The sequence below is a fragment of the Nerophis lumbriciformis genome, linkage group LG35 (assembly GCF_033978685.3).
Source record: "Nerophis lumbriciformis linkage group LG35, RoL_Nlum_v2.1, whole genome shotgun sequence".
Lineage (NCBI taxonomy): Eukaryota > Metazoa > Chordata > Actinopteri > Syngnathiformes > Syngnathidae > Nerophis > Nerophis lumbriciformis.
The window spans coordinates 17,415,001-17,420,000 of record NC_084582.2 but is presented as its reverse complement, the minus strand read 5'-3'; the positions used below and the strand labels follow the sequence as shown (position 1 = coordinate 17,420,000).

Here is a 5,000-nt window from a genome sequence, read left to right as displayed (position 1 = left end):
ACCTGGGGATAGGTTGATTGGCAACACTAAATTGGCCCTAGTGTGTGAATGTGAGTGTGAATGTTGTCTGTCTATCTGTGTTGGCCCTGTGATGAGGTGGCGACTTGTCCAGGGTGTACCATGCCTTCCGCCCGGTTGTAGCTGAGATAGGCTCCAGCAACCCCCCGCGACCCTGAAGGGGATAAACGGTAGAAAATGGATGGATGTTTATAAACTCATGAGGACTTTGAATATGACCAATGTGTGATCCTGTAACTACTTGGTATCGGATTGATACCCACATTTGTGGTACCATCCAAAACTCATGTAAAATATCAAACAACAAGAGAATAAGTGATTATTACTGTCAGGAGATGCAGAGACGGCAGGCTGGCTGAAAGAAAACGTAGGAAAACAGGAATCAGGAACCAAGAAACAGGCACACTGGAAACAGCTAACAGGAAACCAAGAAACAAGGAGCTAGGAAACAGCAACCAGCAAACAGGAACAGCTCACAGCAAACAATACTCTAGCACTGACTGGAGGGCGAGGCATGTATAAATAATGGCCTGATTGGCAAGTGCCGCCAGGTGTGCCAAACTGCCAATCAGGAACAGGTGAGGGAAACAAGCGCTCAGGGAGACGTGCAGGAAAAGGAACCAAAATAAGAGCGCTGACACGAAATAAAACAAAACATAACCAAACTGTCAGTGACAAGCCTGACAATTAAATTTTAACAGAAGTGTAGATAGAACGTGTTAAAAGAGAAAGTAAACAGATATTAACAGTAAATGAACAACTGGATGAATAATTTATTTTTTACCACTTGTCCTTAATATCCATCCATCCATTTTCTACCGCTTGTCCCTTTCAGAGTCACAGGGGGTGCTGGAACCTAGTCATGGTTACTACCCACCTCTGAATGAGGGGTGTTCAACATACGGCCTACAGCTCTTTTTTTTTTTATTGACCATCCATCCATTTTCTACCGCTTGTTCCTTTCGGGGTCGCGTGGAGGGTGCTGGAGCCTATCTCAGCTGCATTCGGGCGGTAGGTGGGGTACACCCTGGACAAGTCGCCATCTCATCACAGGGCCAACACAGATAGACAGACAACATTCACACTCACATTCACACACTAAGGACTATTTGTGGCCTTGTGGTTAGAGTGTCCGGCCTGAGATCGGTAGGTCTTGGGTTCAAACCCCGGCCGAGTCATACCAAAGACTATAAAAATGGAACCCATTACCTCCCTGCTTGACACTCTGCATCAAGAGTTGGAATTGGGGGTTAAATCACCAAAAATGATTCCCGGGCGCGGTCGCTGCTGCTGCTCACTGCTCCCCTCACCCCCCATGGGGTGATCAAGAGTGATGGGTCAAATGCAGAGAATAAGTTCGCCACACCTAGTGTGTGTGACAATCATGGGTACTTTAACTTAACTTTAGTTTAGTGTTGCCAATCAACCTATCCCCAGGTGCATGTTTTTGGAGGTGGGAGGAAGCTGAAGTACCGGAGGGAACCCACGCAGTCACAGGGAGAACATGCAAACTCCACACAGAAAGATCCCGAGCCCGTGATTGAACCCGGGACCTTTGTATTGTGAGGCACATGCACTAACCCCTGTTTCACCGTGCTGCCTTGTCCTTAATAATTTTGACAAAATAATAGAATGGAAAATGACAGCATATGTTACTGCATATGTCAGCAGCTGAACTAGAAGTCTTTGTTTCCTTACTTACCACTAAAAGACAAGTTGTCTCGTATGTTCACTATTTTATTTAAGCACAAACTTGCAATAAGAAACATATGTTTAATCAGTGACGTGCAGTCACTAGAGGCAGGAAAGAAAACAAATGTAAAAAGAAAAACATTTTATTATATTGTTATATGTATCCAGTGATTATACTATAAAGTTATTTTCCATTTAACTTCACCAGTTTTAGATTATTTTTATTTAAAATCGTTGAATTTTCACATTTGCCGTTCAAATACTGAGAAGAGACGGTGCGGTGATCAGCAGCCAGTTGAGACACGTCACTGTGTTGTGCCTCACCATGGATTGCGGACTCGGCTAACTGCTGGCCTGCTGTGCAGTGAGACCGTATTGCTATATGAATTATATTATACATTTCCATAGTTTAGTTAGCTGAGGTATATAATGTACAGTGTATTTTGTCAACAACTGTATGTGTGTAACGTATTTCTTGTGCTGAGCGATCATAAAACGGCTGCAAAAGACGCACTGGCTGAGGCTCAAGTAATCCCGCCTCCTGCACCACCGCCGTAGAATGCACCCCCTGATGAGAGTGTTATATCAACTAAAGCCCACACTTAAACTTTCCACGTGCAAGATTGAATCTATTTAAAAAAGTTATTTCATAAGAAGCCAAAAAGTGCAAGAACAATAATGTTCATGTTGGAGGAGTTGTGAATGACTGCAGGGCCACAACATTAGGTACACCTGCAGACTGCAGGTGTACCTAATTCACAACTCCTCCAACACAAACCTTTTTGTTTTTGCACTTTTTGGCTTCTTATTAAATAACTTTTGTAACCTATTTTAATGGGCTTTCCTCTTTGTGATGTTAAGTTCCTGTTATGCGCTGTTATACAGTATATGCCTTGAGCTCTTATTTTGAAGGCGCTAAGAGCGGAAGTGATGACACAGTGGAGCGGAGGTTTTTGAAAGAAGGTAAATAAAGTGGTCCTCGTGTAAACTGGAGCCTCCGTGTTTGTTATTTTGTAGTTTCATACAGTATAGACAACATTTAGATTTGGATGTCGTTGTGGCTTGTGCAGCCCTTTGAGACACTTGTGATTTAGGGCTATATAAATAAAGATTGATTGATTGATTGATTGATTTATAAACCCTCGGTTACACTTTTTTTAAATAGATTCAGTCTTGCACGTGGAAAGTTTAAGTGAGGGCTTTAGTTGATATAACACTCCCATCAGGGGTTGCATTAATCCAGCACAGCAGCGGCGCATGGACTTCATTTATAAGTAAAGGTAAGACCATAATAACGTTTTTTTTATTAAATGTGCTTTTTTGTGTGCTACAGTTTGTATGTGTAAAGTTAAAGTTAAGTTAAAGTACCAATGATTGTCACACACACACTAGGTGTAATGAAATTTGTCCTCTGCATTTGACCCATCCCCTTGATCACCCCCTGGGAGGTGAGGGGAGCAGTGGGCAGCAGCGGCGCCGCGCCCGGGAAATTTTTTTGCTGATTTAACCCCCAATTCCAACCCTTGATGCTGAGTGCCAAGCAGGGAAGAATGCTGGTATGAGCTTTTAAACATAACCCGTTAACTGCTGCCAATCAAATGGTGAATAAGATACTCTTTAGGGTTCATATGTTTGTAAATCTGACTGTGATGAAGTCAATGTCTCACCAGCCATCAACCTCACCGCACGTCACTGTGTTTAATGTACCCTAAGATTTTTTTTGGTTCAAATAAAGCCAATAATGCAATTTTTTTGTGGTTCCCTTTATTTAGAAAAGTATCGAAAAGTAACAAAAAGTATCGAAATAATGTTAGTACCGGTACCAAAATATCGGTATGGGGACAACACTATAATGTACTTTATTTCTGTGAGTTATAGGAAATAGTGACATGGCATTTTTTTTTTGGCGTCGTGCTAAAGAGTAAACACCAGAGAAGAGCGGTCTGTGCCACACCCCCTCATCCGCGGCGCGGTGGTATGATCCACGGATGCTGTTATAGCGGCACGGAGCCTCGGCAACATCAGCACCACCAGGCAGCCTCGTCGGGTTCAAGTGCGGCTAATCGCATCTCGCCGGGCTCGCCGGCATATACTCCCTTGCCCACAACACCTCCGCAGAGATCCCGTCAGCATCAACATCATCAGCATCATCACCGCCGCCTCCTCCACGCAACACCGGGCAGACTCCAAGAGGCAACGCGGGCTGTCTCAGCCACGTTGAGCGCAGGAAAAAAACAAAAAACAACAAAAAAAAAAAAAACACAACGTCACGGCTTCCGATTCTGCAGTGGGATTGCACCGCATTTTGGATCTTAAGCGTGGATTCGGACGTGGGGCGGGGGATAGGAATGGCTGCTTCACGTCTGGAAGGTAAGCGTCCAGTTCTGGCCTTTTTTTTGCACGGCATGGCTCAACGAGGGGTGGTGGTGGTGGTGTTGGGGGGACGGGGGGCAGACAACGTGAGTTCACAGGAAACGATCATCAGCTGTCGGTGTGGTCTGTGGGACTATAATGCCATCAAGTGTTGGTGCACACCCTGGTAGAAAAGTGCCATCTGGAGTCATCTCCATCAGGGCCACATGAGGTCCACCAGGTGCCTGCAGGGAGCCATGTGTGCTCCAACTATTGCAACCACACCGCCGTGCCACAGGTGCCATCACATTTGACACATTGCATACCCAGGGAAAGTACAGATGCTACTTTGAAGACGGCAGGTGCTTAAAACATGGCAGCGTTCGCTCGTCGTATGTGTAACATTTTAAATGCAGAAACCACTTATAAATTAAATTATTTTTTTTTGGCCCCCCCTCCCCTCCCCAAGCGAGTGAGGGTGAATTATTAAAGACAGCCATTCGGATAAATCATAATTATTGTGAAGCTGCCATAATTTGGGAATGCGCGAATGGACTGGAATTATACCCTTCACGGTATAATTGCTTTCAGCGAGCCACTGGATAAATAATGGTATAAATCACCACGCACACAAATATATCTTAATAATCAACTATCACGTGTCGTTGTTAATCACACTCTATTCATCACTACAATGACACACATTGAAATCAGAAACAATTGCTCACAAATTTCTATGCAGTACTTAGAAAACTTTCAGCAACCTGGAGCACCTTTTTTTTTAAAATTATATTTCTTATTGATAGGCATAATAGAAATCCATCCATCCATTCATCCATCCATGTTCTACCGCTTCTCCATTTCGGAGTCGCGGGGGGTGCTGGAGCCTATCTCTGCTGCATTCGGGCGGAAGGAGGGGTGCACCCTGGACAAGTCGC

At 44.2% G+C, this 5,000-nt stretch overlaps 1 protein-coding gene across 2 annotated transcripts in view; it reads left to right on the top strand.

Annotated features, from left to right (window-relative positions):
- Positions 1 to 3,721: 3,721 nt before the first annotated feature.
- Positions 3,722 to 5,000, top strand: part of tenm1 (teneurin transmembrane protein 1) — a 503,386-nt gene continuing 502,107 nt past the window's right edge. For both annotated transcript variants that reach the window (XM_061927525.2, XM_061927524.2), the window contains exon 1: positions 3,722 to 4,080. The gene's annotated coding sequence lies outside the window, so the exon portion shown is untranslated. The remainder of the gene's footprint in view (positions 4,081 to 5,000) is intronic.